The sequence below is a fragment of the Pteropus alecto genome, unplaced genomic scaffold (genome assembly GCF_000325575.1).
Source record: "Pteropus alecto unplaced genomic scaffold, ASM32557v1 scaffold22, whole genome shotgun sequence".
In the NCBI taxonomy this organism is placed as follows: Eukaryota; Metazoa; Chordata; class Mammalia; order Chiroptera; family Pteropodidae; genus Pteropus; species Pteropus alecto.
In genome coordinates, this window is record NW_006434839.1 from 7614916 (window position 1) to 7633256 (window position 18341).

An 18341-nucleotide genomic window follows, 5' to 3' on the forward strand; every position below is an offset into this window, starting at 1 on the left:
TGTTATTGGCTGTCTTTTATTATAGCCACCCCAGTGGGTGTGAAGTGGTATCTCATGGTAACTTTGAGTCACATTTCCCTAAATGGATTTAATATACTCTTTGACTGAATTGGTCTGCGAGTTAATAAACAGTGAGTGATGAATTCAAACCTCAGCTACGGTGATTATTAAGCAGATAATGTTGAATAGGTAACTTTATTTCTCTGAATCTCAGTTTCCAAATGTGTGAGTTTGAGGTTGAGATACCTCCAGGGGTTATAAAAACTGGGAGAATGTAGGGGAAGTAGGCAGCTTACAAAGATAGGCACACAGTACGTGTCTTTTCCTTCCCCTAATCCTGACGCTTGTACCTCCATTTTTATGGGAATGATAGTTATACACACTTCACCAATTTTACAACAAAGTCAGAAGAAAGAATATAACTTTAAAAGGAAAAGAGGGTGATGATACTTTGAGTTGGGACAAAGAAGAAGGGCGTTTGATTCCAAGAAAAAGAAATTGGAGTTTCTTTAACAAGGAGAAGCAAAGTGAGGAGTGACATAATCACGATCTTCGATATAAGAAGGGTTATTACGTGGAGGATGATGACCAGCTGTTGCCCAGCTCCACTCAGGCCATCCGAAGGAAAATGCCGTCAAACCGTGGGAAGCAGCCTGTGGCTTAGGGCTCCTTCGCTGTCAGGGTCCTGAAACATTGGAATGGGGATTTATCAAATTTCCTGTCCCCGAAGGCCCTTCCGCATATGATAAACTGCAGGCCGGGAGCATGAATGAGATGCCCTGAGGCGGTTCCATCACAAAAGCACTGCAGTTCCTGGCCATGCCCACCCTTGGTGGCCCTGTGCACCCCAGTAGTGCTGTGGTGACCTCTCCACCCCACCTCGCACTCCCGCCCCTCCCGCCCGCCACACACACCCCGCCCCGGTGTCGCCTGGATTCAGCGGCTCTCTTCTCGCCCTGGATGGTGTGGGGGAGTCGCTGCTCTCTATTTCAGTAGTGAGTGATGTGGTTTCTATACATAGCCCCGGTTTATAACTTCTTTGGCAGCTCCTGGGTTGAAAGGTGCTGTTAAGAGAGAGGGAGAGAAGAGAGCTAAATAACCCTCTTATTTTTTAAAGAAGAAAAAAAAAAATCTTACAAGTAAAGCTCAAATGTTTGGTCTTTTAATAGATGTCTCGCCGTGGCTGTTATTGTCCTTGGCTGATCTTTCAGGGTTGAGAACTTGGCTAGCTACTCCTGCGTCACAGATGTGCAAACCCAAGTGCATATTGGACGGCGCGTCATTAGGGTCACAGAGGGACTGTCCCCGTCTTGGGGTGCTGCTCCCATTAGGCATCCTGTCCGTGTCTGTCTGTGGTAGGCCCAGCGGGACCTTCCACGTGTCATTAGGGTCACAGAGGGACTGTCCCCGACTTGGGGTGCTGCTCCCATTAGGCTTCCCGACTTGGGGTGCTGCTCCCATTAGGCATCCTGTCCATGTCTGTCTGTGGTAGGCCCAGCGGGACCTTCCACACAGTCATTCCAGCTTCTTCCCGTAGTACACTGGCCAGAAAATGTAAGGAAGATTGCCTCCACCCCGCAAGGCCACAGATGGCCCCCAGTGTCCTGAGCGCATCAGGGTGATCCTATCTGCCTTATCTCACAAGGTTTGGTTCAGATAATCTTAAATCAGGAAGTGCCCGGAATATTCTTGGCCCCAGGGGTCAGGGCCTTTCCCAAACGGCCCCCACCCTACACGCCTATATTTTGGCCCTGGGCTTGCTTTTCTCTCTCTTGGTTGCAGGGCACCCAGGTACTGATCCCACAGCTCTGGGAGCCATCAGGAGGGGCCTGGGACAGCCAGAGTCTCGGGGTGGGGGGGCCTCCGCTTGCCTCTGTGACTCCCAGCTTACCTCAGCATATGCTACAAATATGACTTTTCTGCATGTATCATATTGTGGAAAAGGTTGGAAAACCGAGCTGGAACATTCGAATGAGAAAATAGGCGGGCATCCCCTCACCACTCACTCTCACACGCATGGATTTGTCAGCCGTGTCCTCCGACAGGCTGGAGGGGGGCTGCTAGCACCATCTTAGGCCAATGTGGGTATTGTTATTGTTTTTAAGGATTTGGAAACTGTGGCCAAGAGGTTATCTGGGTAAAGTTAAACAGTAAGTGTCAGTGCCAGGGTTTGAACCCAGGCCTTGTGGCCCATCCTCCCTCATCTCTCCAGCTGAGTTATGTGCAGGTGGGAGAGAAGGGCCGGTTTGTATCCGATGCCTCCTGCCCCATGAATCACTTCTCCAGCATCAGCCAAAGGAAAAACTGCAGGGCAAGTGAAACTCCCACCTCCTTCCCTTTCATTCTTTCTCCCACATCTGCCTCAGAAGACACTGAAATCATGGTGTCCGGCTGTCTTGCGCCCATGCTTCTTTGCAGGGGAAATCCGATAGCATCGCAGTGCCTCAGGGGGTCAAATCCCATCTGGAAAGACTGGAAAAGGGAGGAAGGATAAAGCAAAGCCAGTCTCAGGGACAAGGATAGCACTTGCTCAAGAGTTAGGGTTCGGCATGGGGTCTGGGCTGTGCTCCTCGCTGTGATCTTGACAACTGCCTTCCCCCCAGACCTCAGACGTGGCATGCAGACTCTTCTACAAACACACGTCGTCCGTCCCCCTGGGTGACCGGTTCAACAGGACACCTTAAGACTGCCTCTCTTTCTCTGATCAACCCTGCATTTCCTGCCTGGACATCTTGGATGGCTCTTTCACGGGCAGCATTCCCAGAAGTACCTGTTCACTTAGCTGGCACTGATTTCGTCAGTTTCCTAGTCCCTTTCTTGATTTTTATGTTCCCCTTCCCCCCCGAACCACCACATACACTCACCCACAAACACATGCACACATGCAAACGGGCTCATGCTTAGGAGAATCTGAACTTCCCGACAGATACCCTGTTCACGTCTAGCTGAGTTTCCAGGTGATGAAACTGGCCTTGGGCCTGGGTGGTTGTCATGGAGACGCATCCCAGCTTCCCTCCCTGCTTCGGCCCTTGAGCTCTTCCCAGCAGCCTTTCTGGGCTAGAAAAGAAAGATCTAGCTTTGCCCTCTCTTTCCCCTTCTTTGAGTGTTTTGATGCTACCTAACCCAAGTCATTTCATCAGGATGGGGGCGAGGAGGTTTCCAAAGAATCCACAAAGTTTTCTATTTGGTTTGTTGTGTTAGTTAATTATCCCAAGTGGCAATCAGAAAAATAAAAAGTAGAATCAGGACCATGTTATTTATATTTTATCATAGTCTCCAAGGGCACAGAGGGATGCGATTTTATTTCTTCCTCTGACTCTTCATTTAATGTCATCTTCCTACTGCTGAGCAAATCTCACCACCTATTGATATTGTCATCAAAAATTCCTCACCATTTTACTCAAGGCCCCACATAGACAGCTCATCAATAATATCTCCTGAACCTCTGCAAGGGCACTTCTTCCAGGAGCTTAGACTGGTTCAAATTTCTAGAAAAGTCTGTGTGTGTGTGTGTGTGTGTGTGTGTAATTCATCCAGAACTGATCTCTGAGCATCTCAAAGGACTTTGGTCAGTGCCTTACATTCTCCTAACCACTTTCAATAGGGAAGAGGCACTTGCTTTTGCTGCAGTGGACAGAGGAGGGAAACTGAGGCACAAAGTGTAAATGAAGGATGCCATGTCTTCCCAGAGAGTCCAAGAAATTACACAGGTTGAAATCTAGTGGCCAAAAGTGGAAAACAATCTAGGTTTCTTGATTTCAGTGTGGACATTCTGGCATGTGTAGAAGACAGGCCTACCACAAAATTTCTAGTCACGGGACTTGCTTTACAGAGAGCGGGGTGGATTTAGCACTGGCTGGGAAACCTGACAACCTGGATTTTCATCCTGCCTCTTCTATTACTGACTTGACTAACTCACAAAATATTTTTGAACTTTGGTTTTTAATTTTTTTTCCCTAAAAATACTGAGTTAAAATGCCTACCTGCCTCCTCTCTAGGCGATCCAAAGATGTAAAGATACTTTATAACCTTCAAGGCATGCTGGAAGTATTAAGTTTAATTAAAGCTATGAGTTATCTCATTTGGTGCTTGCAACCATCCTGTGAGGTTAGCATTATTTTCTAAGGTTCAGAGAGATCAAATAACTTGCCCAGAGTCACCCAGGTAGCAAGCAGCAGTGTCTGGACTGCCGACTTCAACTTGAGTGCTTTTCATCAGCCCACAGCTGTCTGTGGGAATAAGGTTAAACCAGCACTGAGACTCAGACCCAGAGAGAGGGTCATTTCAAGGTCATCCCAACAAATAGCCTGCTGTACCAGCTCCGAAATGATATGCAGCTCCAGTGACCAGGAATTATAGGAACATTTTGGCTCGTGTAGCAGATGGGGAAAGAGGAGAAAGGAACAGGGTGGGAGAGGAGAAATAGTGGAGGGAAGGGGAAGCCATGTAAACACCCGCTGGCCTAGAAGAGGGGAGGGTAATATGCCATGCCGAAGGCTTTTGAGCCAAGAGAAAATGTGTGTCTTTATCTTTGTCTGTACAATTTATGGTCCAGCTGGGCTCTTTCGCGAGGCCGGGCCTGTTCTGGCACTGCCAGAAGAGTTACTCTTGGGGTGAGACACTGGAGGCCGTGAGACCCTGCCAGGACATAATGTAGTCATGGTTATTGGAAGGAAGTTTCCAAATGGGGTTGGCTGGCCGAGCCCAGAAGACTTAGAAGGCACAACTCCATGGAGTTCCCAGAGCAGCAGACTGACCTGAACTCATGTGCGTTGGAAGTGTGGATTATGTCATTTCCTTCCCTATGAGATTGACAGATGCTCTTCTTGACAGTCATTCATTTATTCGACAGAGATTCATAGCAAACTAGGTAGTTGTTATAATCATAGATGATAAATAACATGTCTTTTTACAAGAGAGCTCAATGTACTGGGTAGAACAAAGTGTTAACGTTTAACGCATGTTTAACAAGCACCTATGGATGTAAAAATTATTATAGTTCACCATTATCCAAAAAACATTTTGGAGCTGTTAATTTACCGAGGTTAAGCTTTTTGGAGTTGTTGATTTATTTGGATTTAGCAGAGAAGTTAGTTAACCAATGCCATATATTTGTATGTGTTCTGAGAACTCTAATCATTAGTCAGACAAAGTAACAGGTCTTAATGTGTTAAAGAGTCTAAACTTTCATGCCTGTGTTTTCTTGATTATTGGTTTAAACACTCTGCTTATCAGTGGGATTTCCTGCTTTCACATCTACACCCATCCCCAAAAGGGGTTACTCTAAAAGATCTAAGATCTAGCCAAATATACGTATGCATTTATCCGGTTGTTCATTTCATCAATGTTTAAGAATTTCTGGTACCTGATCTGGTGGAGGAAATATTTATTATGTACAAATTTCCAGTGGGAACACTGGGGTGAGATGCTCCGGAGAGCACATCAAGTCCACGGTGCTCCTCATCTCTCTCATTAGAAAGGGGTTTTCCCCACTGTCGTGGGTATTGCTGTGGCTTTAGACACAGGGTGCCTGCATGCCTTGGAGATATTATTGTCCCCTAGTTCCATTGAAAAGTAAGTTCTTTCTAACTCATCCCTTCCTTAACACATAATTAAGTGGTAATACAGAAAGTGACATGACAACACTTTGAGGACAGAGATAGACATACAAGAGGTTTTGATGAGCAGCTGCTGGGAATCTGTATCAAACCAACTGTGTGGATAATGGAATAGTATAAAGGAGAGAAGAGGAAGGAGAAAGCTAAAGATGAACACTGAGAGAAAGGGCGTGTCTGGACCCTAGCCATCCTGTGCAGGGGCTCGTGCTGACTGTTTCTGAGTGCGGAAAGTAGGCAGAGCACACAGTCTTTGCCCGTCAGGAGCTGACACTCTCAGGTAGTCCTTTATTGCACTGGCCTCCCCGTTCCCACAGAGAGCTCAGAGTTCTTGTGAACGTTTTGTCTTGTAAGACGGGAAGATCTGTACTTCAACAGTCCTTCATCCCATCATGGCATCATAGGAAGTGATCATTTGTGTGGGGCACACTGAGGCTACACGAGGGGGCAGACAATGGCCTCCCCAGGGGAAATACCTGCATCTTGACATACCTGTAACCCATCGACGGCATGCCTTACGTGCTCTGGATGCTGTTGAGATGCACTCATTTCCGGTGAAAGGACAGGTACTTTGAAGAAGGCCTGTAATTTGTTCTTTTGCCTCCAGGCGACAACTGCACTTGTATTGTCTTGACGAGACACCGTAGTCACATTGGCAGTGGGTGTTATGGGGGTTCTGGGTGGGAGGGAAATAGGGTGACAACTGCGCACTTCACCTGTCCATCGTGTGTTCTAAGGCAAGCCTCAGTTTCCCACTTGTTCTCACACCGGTGACTCCCGCTAAAGCCAGAGGACTCTGGAAGGATGACTCTTCCCTTTTCAAAGGACTTTAAGCTCCCTAAAAGAGCAATGCAATAATGATTATAAAATGGTTCATTTAAAAAGGACTTTCCAGACAGAGAGTAGAAGGGTAGCTGCCAGGATCTGGGAGGAGGGAGGAACAGAGAGTTATTGTTTAATGGATATAGTTTCAGTTTTGCAAGAAGCAGAGTTCTGGAGATGGATGGTGCCAATGGTTACACAATAATATGAATGCTCTTGATACTACTGAACTGTGTGCTTAAAAGTAGTTAGGCAATACAATTTATATGTGGATTTTACTATAATTAAATTTGTTAAACAAAGGACTTCTCTGTCTACTCTTTATCATATCAAAGTAGCTTTCTTTCTACTTTTTGTAGTATGTTTTTCTAAACCTAAAGATAATCTTACTCTTTTAAATGGACCTTCAACCCTAGAACTTTGAATACTGTTCTCCTTACCTTTGCCCAGGTAATAGTGTCACTTACACTTCTGCCAGATACTAGTGTCCCTCGGTCCTCTCATAAACATCTTCTGAGGGAAAACACGGCTCAACCAGGCTTCCTTCTCCTTAAGCCAACTTACAAAAGTCAGAGGTCACCTACACTCTGGCCCGTGAGGTGACCAGCAGGAACGCTGGCCTCACATCTACATCCACAAACATTCCTGAGCCAGAGAAACAGGACTCTGGCTTTGGGTTGTGCTTTCGAATTTATTAAAACTCACCGTTGTCTATAGGATGATATTTTAAAGCCCAGCTTAATTTATAACAATAACAACAATCACAGAAGCTTCTCATTTTATAGTGGAGATGAATCTGTTTGTAACTCATTATATTCACGGAACCTTTATTTGCCTGAGTATATTACTATGGCTCGTGAGTTCTATTGTTATTATTGACATTGTTATTCATACATTTAGTCAATGTTATTATTCTTATCAAGTTGCCTTTTTCTTGAGTTTTCAGTAATGTCTTAAAGGCTTTGTGTTATCTATAATCATAAATTCTCTAACAACAGGAACGATTTTTCTGATATTATAGGGAAGAGGAATAATAAGAAACAGCAAGACTCGATGGTCTCCACAAAGCCATATCGATACCAAAGGGAAAATCCAGATGGATCGATTCATGTTACATGCATTTACTGAAGGTTCACTTCATGCCCCCCGTAATGCTGGTGCTTAGGCCACTGAGATCCAGAATGATTAAAAATGGGACAGTGGTGTCACCCAGACCTGGGTTTGAATTTCATTTTGACTCAATAATGTACTTAGTCAATAGCCTGTGCGAATTTGGCAAAGTTGCTATATCTATATCTTATTTCCCTCATTAGACGACATTAGTACCCACTTGCATATGAAATGTATGCAGCATACGCTTATATTATCTGGCACAGAGTGAAAACTCAATAAATGTTAACTATTGGTTAGTTTATCTCCCTCAAGGAGCTCATAACCTAGAGAGAAAACCAAACTCTGAAATACCCAGAACTGCGCTCCAAAGGGACAGAGTAAGGGCCAGAGTGAGGATGAATCGAAGCGTGGGGACCAGCACAGGCACAGAGGGGAGGCTGGGGCCAGGGACTGTCTTCTACGAGAAAGGAGCAGCATCAGCCCAGGCCCAGAACCAAGAAAGGGCGAGTGGGCCGACAAAGGAGAACCAGGTCTGGCTGAAACTCTGGTCCGTGGAGGAGGGTCAGGGTGTGAGGCTGGAAAAGTTGACAGGGGCCACTCTGGGAAGGGCTTGAATGCCATCTTAAGCGATTTAGATTTTTCTGTAATTTAATAACCCCAAGACACACATTTTCCCTCCCATTTCAACGTCTCTGAACTGAATGCTTCTATCAACAATGTGTTGTCTTAGTTAATTGCCAGCATTTTTTCCTTCCTTAGTAGTACACAAAATTACAGTGTACCATGCAGTTGGTGCCTCAGATTAGATGAGACGTGGTACGTTAAAGGCTGGATGACCCAAGGCCCAGTTGGAGAAAGATTCACGTTGCTATCATTTCCTTTTCGTCTTAGTAATTTGTTCAGTGCTGGTAAATAAATGCCCAATTGTGCTCAGATATAATTCAGTGCCGCTAAAGGACATGAGTCCTCCCAGCTCTTAACGGTCCTTGTCTCAGTGGAGGGGTCTCGGCTGGGGCTCAGTCCCCACCCAATATGAACTCTCTGTCTTCAAAGAGCCACATGTGGGGAATTAAGAAGTGAAGGTAAAGAGGCAAAACTGCTGAGAAAATATGCGACACGTTCCAAAAACAACTTACGCCCAACACTCAGAAACCCGCTTCCTTGCCCTTCGCACAGACTTATCCCCACGCTTCTCGAAAGGTTGTACAACTTCCTCCAACACTGGATCTCGCTGTCTGTGTGTCACTGCTGTGAGTTAAGAACCTAGGCAGAAAGCTGGACCTAATTAAGGAATGATGCTGTGGAAGAGATCTTTAGTTTTCAATTTCTTGATTCTTTTGTGTGTTTTCCCATCTCTTTGGCTTCCTCCTGTTCTTCTTTATGCCTCTCTTTCCTGCTTCTCCCCATAGAGCAGAACTGTCCTTGGGGCACAGTAAATCTATAGCTCATCTGTGGTGAGGACAGCGGTGGGGAGGCAGAGGGTGAAGAAGAGCCTGGAGAACCCACCAGCTGATGCTCAGAACGATTTGAGGCTCATTTACATGTGGTCCCTCTCTGGTGGACTGGGGCTGGTTGCCTAGCAACGATGCCCTCTGCTTTTTTCATGCATGTTCCTCATCTTAGTTTCTCCTTCCCCTCAATTCCCTTCAACCAAGTCCATGAAGTTCATTTTCATTCAATTTTAACTTAAGAGGGGTGAGAGAAGTGTGTGGTATGATTTTCCTTGAATACTCAACCCTTTAAGTTCAACCAGGCCACTAAGGGCTCTGAGTGGATGCCACTGAATTCTCAAACTTAGCTTTACCACAGACTCACTGTGTGGTCAAAAGTAAAAGTAGTAGACAAGACCTAGAGAGTGAAGAAATCCACTTGAGATCTGCAGCATTCAGAATTCCACTTTATCGTCATTTCCCTGCCTAAGCCAGGCAGGAAAGCTGAGTATTTCTAGTCCAAGTCTGTATTATTTATCATATATGATGTGTATGTACGTTACAGTGTCTTTGGTGGGAAAAAAATCTTCAGTGTTAGCTTCAACTTCTATGCTAGGTTCTTTCAGTTAAGAATCTTTTAGAGGAACTTGTCAATATTTTCAAAGAAGCTTCCAGTGAAAATCCAGTCTTCTGTAGTCTTGTTGCAATAAGTCTTGAATGTCAGCACTGTTCGTAATTCGGCATCTAAACCAAGTGTGAGGGCCTTTGAGTATTCTGCCCCAACCTGAAAAGAAAAACTCAAGTCTAATCAATTCTAATTATTGTATCCAAGGTGGGGGGGAGGGGAAGAAGGTGGAGAGAAAAATTGTGTCATTAAGGTTTATTTATTTATATGTAAGCAAATACATTCATAACTGCTACTTTTCAAAAAATGGAACACTTTTTCCTTTTTTACCAATGCCTTGCATGTGTTATATACACTATATTTGAGAAAGGAAGAATGGAAAGAATCTCTAGTTCAGCGGTTTTATTTATTTATTTATTTTATTATTTATTATTATTTATGCCTACAGCACCTGGTCTTCCTAGGTGGTCTCCCATCCAAGTACTAACCAGGCCCGACCCTGCTTAGCTTCCAAGATCAGGCTTATTCAGGGTGGCATGGCCGTAGACCATGGCTCCACTGGGGCGCAAACCCAGGACCTTCTGCATGTAAAGCAGGCGTGCTAACCGCTACATCATGGAACGACATCCCAGTGGTTTTATTTAAACAAATCTTTTCGTGGGATAAAACATGGAAAATTGATCTACGGAGTATACGACTGAGAATTGATATAAAATTTAGGATTCGGTTGACAGATCATTTCATGAGATAAATTTTGTATGTTTTTCACTGGCGTGGTGTGGTAGGACATGTCATTTTGGAGACAGAACAATAGAGAACTCATCACATACGTGGCCTCAAAATTTTCACTTACAAATATGGGATAAGGGTTGACAGATAGAAGATGTCTGACATTTGATTCAGCTCTAACATTCTGTGATTCTAGGTGTTAATCATTTTATTTCACTGGGTCTCAGTTTGTCTGTTCCGAATGTGATAAAGATGCCACTTACCCTGTATTTACCTAATACAAGGTAATCGATCACTGAATAATCAATCACCTGAACCAGAACAGAGTCCATGTGCGGTCCTTCTCTTTCCTGGGCTTCTCAGCATTCCAGAATAAGCTACATCTCATCGCAGAAGGATCTGTAGGCTCCCATTCCTCCTCTTCAGCCATCACATCCTCTGAAGGGGCTTGGCCTGGAGAACAGTGGTGGGTGGTCCACGCCATCTTGCCAGCAGAGATGTGAGCCATCCTTCTTCTGTCATTTGCCATGCGGATAGCCCAACATCCATGGGATGCTGTTGGGGCCCAGACATTTGTCTTCCTGGGGGAAGAAAAGGACTATTTTCTTGTCCAGAGAATGAGACCTAAGTGCCAGATGAATGAAGTGAACAGTTGGGGTCATCAGATCCCACAGTTATTATCTGAGGTCAGATCTGTGCCTTGTTCAGTGTTGTCCCCCCAGAGCCAAACCACATCCCGTACTTCAGTATTTACAATGTGGTCACTAAGTAATTATTTGTCGAATTCTGAGCATTATTAGACATTCTGCGGCTAGACTAGAAGGCTATCTGGCTGTCTATAGGACATCCTCATGTTATGCGAAGGAGGAGGAAGACGGTAATCAATATGTAAATATCTGAGTAATTACCGCACCAGCGGCATTTCTAAGACAATTTGTCCTTAAAGTGTGGAGAACACCTTCTTACCAATTACATTTCATCAGACATAATAGCTGGCTATCTTTGACAACCTCAGAGGTATTCTTTCTCTTTTTTTATGCCGTTTTCCATAAAAACAAGATTGGCACTTGCCTCTTGCCAGTGGATTTCAAAACATCTTGGGATCATAGAGTTTGGAGGGAGGCCTCACTGACCTATGAAAGTGTCGCCGCCTCATTTAGAGGCCAAGAGAAATTTGAATCAAAGTTTCTGTGTCGGCGGCAGAACTGGCAAGGAACCAGCTCTCCTGACTCCTAGTCCAGCGCTCTTAGCGAGGCGCACGGTAGCCTTGGATCCAGCAGTCCTTGCAGAAATCGAAAGTCTTCAGAACTTCCCCTCACCGCAGTATGCAGTGGGGACTCTGAGACGGGTAGAGGATGAACATGTCAGTGAATTTCAGAGAGGACCTTGCCATCTGAGGGGTGAATTTATAGGTTTGTACAGCATATACATAAAGAGTGTTATGAGTAGCTGTTTTCTCTCACCATGAGAGGAAATGGACTTAATTGCTTGAGAAAGGACTTAGGGCAGACAGTCAGGAGAACTTCCTGGCTCTGTGGACTGTGCAAAGGCAGAGTCATTCAGCTGCAGACTCACTCGACTGCTGTGAGTGGCTTTCTGTCCTCACACACCCGTTTTTTTCCCAAAGTGCAAGAGAAGCCCTGTTAGTGAGCAGGGCACGTTTACCCAGCCTGGAAATATGTGTTAAGCAGAGCCTCAGATCCCGCTGGTTGTGTCATTTTGAATCAAGCCAAGCCTGTGGAAATCATTGAAGCTATCTACCTTGGCTGTTTGTTCTTAGCAATAGGTCAGGAAAAGAGTGTTCCAGCTTTTAAACCTTGTTATTTGGAAATGGGCTGAACTTGCTACTACCGGGGTGCGGTCGATTGCTGAATTCTGCCAGGTGGTTACTGGTGACATTTATATGAAAAGAGAATGAAACACATCCCTCTCCATACGACTGTCCATTTGCACACGTGTCGAGAGAGTTTGTATGCACACATCGCGGGTATATGTGCCCTGTTCCAGCTGTGTAGTTCTGCACACGCATTTGGGTATTCATGTGCACAATTGTGTGTGCTCCCGCAGCCAGGGGACATGTGTAGACATGGGACGTGTCTGTGTATGTGTGCGTGAACAGGCACACATGGCCCTTGTCGATCTTTATTTCCACGTCACCCATGCCTGCCTATGTGGACAGATATGTGTAGCACATTTGCAAGTGACCATTCTATTTTTGCTTGTGCCATTCTCCCTGCCTTTATGGGAGAGGAGTCGTTGAATGTTGGCAATGCAATAAAGAGCAACTGATTTCAATGAATGTTCCCTTGCCCCACAGACACATTGCCACTGCTTTTATGCGGCACATTACACCGCGGTGAAATTTAGTTAATTTTATGGTTTGTTATTACAACAGCAGAGTGGATTGAGAGAGGCAGCGTTTGTTGGCTCCATGTCCCAAATTTCCCGGGTGTGATGGGAGCGAGTCAGAGCGGGAAGCTAGCAGTGATCAGAAACAGTCCACACAGGAGCAGAGTGGCTGCTCTAATTGACTTTTAACTTTTGTAACTACAAGAATTACTTAATTAGTCAGCAGAGGCTTGGCTGCTCCTGCCCTCCCCGAGTATATATTTTGGTCAGAGAATCCGAGAGGAACATTACAGAATAACAAGAAAACAACCAGGCGCTCAACCGTTTTGCTGAAAAGCAGCATGTTTTGGTGAAGAGAGCTGTGTGGTCCGAATGTTCTATGCTCGGTTCCCAGCTTTGTCAGCAGCTCCTTCGTCTCTGACCTCGATTTCTTCATCTCTAAAGTGGGAGATGGTAATGTCCACCCTCTGAGGTTCCTGGGAGGCGAGCACCTGGAACATAGTAGGTGCTCAGTGAGCGTCCCTTCCTCTTCTTGCTTTTTCGCCTGTTCCAGAATATCTCTGGGGGCGAGAGGAAGTCAGAGCAGCTGGGATTTTTAGATCAGACTGAGTACCCAGTGGGAAGGGATTAAGAATACACAAATAATAGCACCCATGATTTTTGAACCCCCAAATCAGGACATACAATCTGAGAGCTTTGAAAGGACGATTCTGGAAAATCCACAACAAAAACCGATGTTGTCTGGATCGATTCCATGTTGAATAGCTTGGGCCTGAGCGTGACTGAAACCCGTGAGCTCGTTGGGAGGTGTGCCGCCAGTCACTCTGAGTGAGGCAAAGCTATTAGCATTCTTATTTATGCTACTAATGAAGCTAATTAAATCTTAAATCTGAAACAGAGTTGGTGGACTAGAATACTTGGAGAGCAGAAGCTATTTCCACAAGAACATGGCTTTCCTTGTTATTCTTCTCAGCTGGGTCCTTGGATCCTGCCACCAATGGTAGGGCAAGCAGATGACAAAGAATATGTCAGTCCTGCTATCATTCCTCCAAGGCCTGGCATCTTGTTCCCCGGGCTGGGAGGCTGTTATCTCTCGAGTGGTGGCTCCTTCATTCTCAGCAGACAGGAGCCCAGCAAGTCCCACTGGTCTTGCCAAGCGGCATGTGCGGGGTGGAACGTGCCACCAGGAAGCCCCTGCTCCCCTCCCGGAATGCGAAAAAAGTCTTGAGAGAAGGCGACTAAACAGATAGAGCGAAGACTGACAAATTCAGATGCTTGGGCCAGCTTTTATGCCTCCATTAATTAGTATCTCATCATTGGGAGCTTGTTTTCTGGCAGCTTCCTTGCCCCAGTCTGCCTTATAAGAGCTCTGAGAGCATTGAGATGCCACGAGTTCATGTTCTCTGATGGTCTGGGCGAGAGGACAAACAATGATATCTTTGTTTTCCTGAGTTGAAACTCATCATTACATGGATAATGTCAGGACTCATCAATTTAATATAGGCTTTAACGCTTAAGAAAAAAAAGGAAAGAAAAGAAAAGAAAAGAAAAAACTTTCTATTTTGGCTCAGGAAGCCCCAGAATGAAAGCGTTTGTAAACCACCCAACAAAGCTGACTCATTTAAGAAGAATTAAATGCTTTGGGGCAGTGAGGAGAGGAGGGTGGGACTTGGGAATGTATGTCCGCTGAAGGAGGCTCCTGAGTGAGTCATAGCATCATAGAATAATTAGATTTTGGCGATAGCAACAGTCGCTAAACCAACCCCCTGATTATAGAAAATGGGAACACTAGTTATTTCGTGTTCTCCCTTCAGACTCAAAATATTCTTATTGTTTATCGTTTCCAGTCCTAACTTCTGATAAAGCTCATGGTCACTGTGAAGGATGCTGGAGAGAGCCGCTCGTTTATGAGGACCATGCTTAGGGAATAAGTATTGTGAGCCACTGAAGCACAGATTTAGGGCAAGGGGTGATGGATTTTCAAAAGACTAAAAAGCAACCTGTTTGTTTTCACAATAAAACTATGCTGAATATAATGTATTTTTAAGAATTATTTGGAAGCAGCCAAGATTTTTACAGTACTTAGAGTAATCTCCCCAAACATTGACCTGCCGATGTAAATGTGCAGGCATTCTGGTTAATAGAAAAACTGGGTAAATAGAACAACAAAAATGATGGACGGTACTGCATTTTTTTATTACAGTGTTTCGTAATCTGTTTTATCTTATACTTGGAAAATTAGACTCTAATAAGAGCCACCCATCATATCCCCATTCAAGACTGATGTCCCGTGCACAGTGAGTCTGAAGGGATGGGTATGAGGAATATCAGGAAGATTATTTCTCCTCTAGTCCAACATCTCTACATGGATGGAGAAGGGATTCAGCCTCCCCCCTCCCAACCAACGCTACTCATCAGGTTTAATAAAGTCCAAACCCGATTCTGGCCCTAATATAATGAGTGGTCCTTAAATCCTGATTTTCTCATTGTTCGCAGTCAGGCCACAGAATCGAAGGTATCACTTTCTAAAGTAAGCACAAATCTCATAAAACACCAGGGAACAATTCATAGCAAAAGATCTACCTGTTTTTACATAGAAACAGTGAGACTGTTCTCTGGGCTTTAAAAAGAAATAAAAAGACTGCTTTCCATTCTCTGCCACGGAAATATTTTCCGCCGAGCCTCAGAATTCCATTAAAGAGATGTTACATAGCGTAAAATATTTACAGATGTTATAAAATTATCACAATATTCGAATGCATTTCATTAGTGGAGCAATAGTGGCTAAATATATGTACAAAAGACGGCTATGTCCAAAGCACCTTATAAACGGGGAAGAATTAAATCTTCCAAGACCTCAGAGAGGGAGTGAAGTTCTCTCAGTGTGGAAGAAAGGGGAAGGACAGAGGGGCTGACAGTGGCATGAGTCCTGTGCCGGTCCAACAACGGGTCCTCCTGAAAGGTGCCACTGTCAGCACTTACGAGACAAGGTGCCGACGGTGGCAAAGTTTTGGATGGTGTCTCACAAGCATGTCCCCACAGGGTCCCTGGGAAGCGGCTCGCTGTGCTGATTCCTCTCACTGAAGTGGAGAGATGCTTTCTCCTACCTGATCTCTCCCGGACAGTCAAGCCCCCCAAGCCTGACTCTCACCTCTCGGCATTTCCGCCCTCCAGGCCTCCTTGCAGACCCCCACAGTGGCCATGGTCCTCCGGCAGCTGAGTCAGGCACAATCAGGCAGCCTGTGCTGTTCCAGCCACACCTGCTGTCCCAGTGGGGTTGTTAGCAGCAGGAGCCATGGAGGAGTTGGGGAGGGGGACCCCGACGCCTCTCCTCATGCAGCTTCCCCTGACACTCGCCTTTGCTCGGTTACCCCGCGGTTGCCTGGTGCTTGTTGCTAGCTTCCCACCTCCCAGCTTCCCTCTCCTTCCTCCGTGCTGAGGATCCAGGAGAGCACCAGCCCTGGGCTGGGAGCAGGTGCAGGACAGGGAGGATCTGGGGGAGCCCATCATCGCTCTGCACACATGTTGTCTAGTTAGCATCAGGCCTGGAGTCCCGGTAACAAGCTGGTGGTGGAGACCCCTCCCCACAACCTCCCGGCCAGCCATGCCCAGGGAAGGGGCTGTCATGTGGGAACAAGTAGCCGAGCAGGACATCTGTCCTGCCTGGTTTTAAACCACAACATTGGAAACCGGTAATGTCCTTTTGAGATAATCGAATCCAATGACTTTTAAATTGTGGCGTGAGACACATTAATGTGTCCTGGAAGCAATTTAGTGGGTCGTAACCAGTGTTTTATTTTTTTAAATGAGAAAGGATCAGAATGCACGTCACATAGAAATGGAACTTTTCCTTCAGTTGTCTATGAGCACATGTGTCCTGGGTGGCAACATGTTCCTGACTGTAAGTCTCAACGAGAAAGCTAGGGAAAGGCGATGCTAGCCCAGCGCCGCCCCCTGCAAGCTCCCTGGGCCCATGAGAACCTCTCTGTCTGCAAAGGTTCCCGCTGGAGGAGATGCCCCGCCTTTGCCGTTCAGCTCATCCCGGTTCCGTGAACGCCCCTCACTTCCTGCAGGTACTTCTGTCCCGTCCAGGTCTGAACACCCGTTGGCGCCATTTTTCTTACTTGGTTACAGAAATTTGACCCCCTGTCATGTAATAATCCTTGATTAAGTAATCCCACTGAGGGATTCCAAATCCCAGCTCCTCAGATAAGAACCAGTCGCCTTTGCCATGGATGACTTCCCTTCCTGACGTCATCACAGCTGCCTTTGGACGAGGCCTCTGCGCAGGTTCAACAAGATTGGGATGGAGATGCTCTTGCTTCCAAACACAGCCGCAAAGGCCAGGGGTCACAGAGGACAGGGGCTGGGGGTGCCGAGGAGAGAAGCCGCAGGATTTCAGAGCAGACTATGCTCCCAGGAACGGAACAGGAAAAGGCTAGGTCCCACGCACCGCGTCAGCCCGAGTTTCAGCTTAAGCAAAAAGGTCGTCCATTCCCCGGCCTGAAGGTCTCCGGCGTTATGTGCAAAACACTGTGACATCTTTTCCACGCCCAAGGTGGACACGTGGTTTCCTCCCACTCCTTTCATAGGCATGAAGGCGGAAGGAGAGTCAGCATTCCAGAGGCTTTTGGAGTGTCCGCTTAATTAACCGTTAACTCATTGTTAATAAGATGTGGGTGCTTGAAGGGAATTTGAAATCATTTATGTATATTTACAGAGAAGCTATACACATGGCCCGTTGAAGTTCGTTGCCTTGCCCAAGGTCGCTCAGAATTTTGTGGCTGAGCAGGGGTCTAGAATCCAGTTCTCGACACCCAAGTATTCCTTCCACTTTCCCCAGATCCTCAACTGTCACTGCTGGTTCCAGGGGCGCTGCTCCTTCTGGAGAAAGGGGAGACCAGGATCAACAGCCCTGACCCCCTGGGACCCTCACTGCCATTCAGGCAGCACACCCAAGGCTTGAGGCAAGCAGGCCAACTCCTGGTTCTGCCACCCCTCTTCCAACATTGGTGCCTGAGCAGGTGGGATGGCGAGCTGGTGCTTTGAGACCCCTGAAGAGGAGGCATGGACGGAAAGCCTGAGAGCAATGGCCAGGCATTATTATGATGAGAGAGATACTGTAAACTTGAGGTTATTACTTCTATCATTGTTATTATTAGATTTAATGGCTGAGTGAGCAATTCACTCGGCTCTAATAGAAAATTGCTCCTGACAACTCTCCATAACCACAGGATCTGGGAAAGGCAATTGTGAGAAATGCTCTCACCTTTGCTGGGGAGTGTTGTGTGCAAGGCTCAGACATGGATGGCCCGGGTCCCTGAGCAGCAGATCAGTGCATCTTGTGACATCCAGGGATGTGACTCTGAGCAGGAGGGGGTGAAGGCTGGGAGCAGTGAGGGAGGTTACAGGCCTCGATGACCCTGGGCAGAGGCAAGCACTCTGTCCTTGGCAAAGGTGAGGCGTGTGTGTGTGTGCGTGTGTGTGTGTGTGTGCGTGTGTGTGTGTGTGTGTGTGTAGATGGGTGAGGGGAAGGTGGCTCCTCCCCTAGCCCCGGTTGGCAGGTTCAGGGACTGGGGCCAGGAGAGCCTCCCATATCCATCTTCATGCCTCTCTCGGCTGCGCCCATTAAGAATGCATCTCTGCTTCTTGACTGCT

At 46.2% G+C, this 18341-nt stretch overlaps 1 protein-coding gene and 1 pseudogene across 2 annotated transcripts in view; one reads left to right on the plus strand and one right to left on the minus strand.

Annotated features, from left to right (window-relative positions):
• PLXNA4 (plexin A4) overlaps positions 1 to 18341 on the plus strand; it is a 418764-nt gene that overhangs the window by 213517 nt on the left and 186906 nt on the right. The gene's annotated exons all lie outside the window — the stretch shown is intronic.
• On the minus strand, positions 10045 to 10153 carry LOC112478758 (annotated as a pseudogene).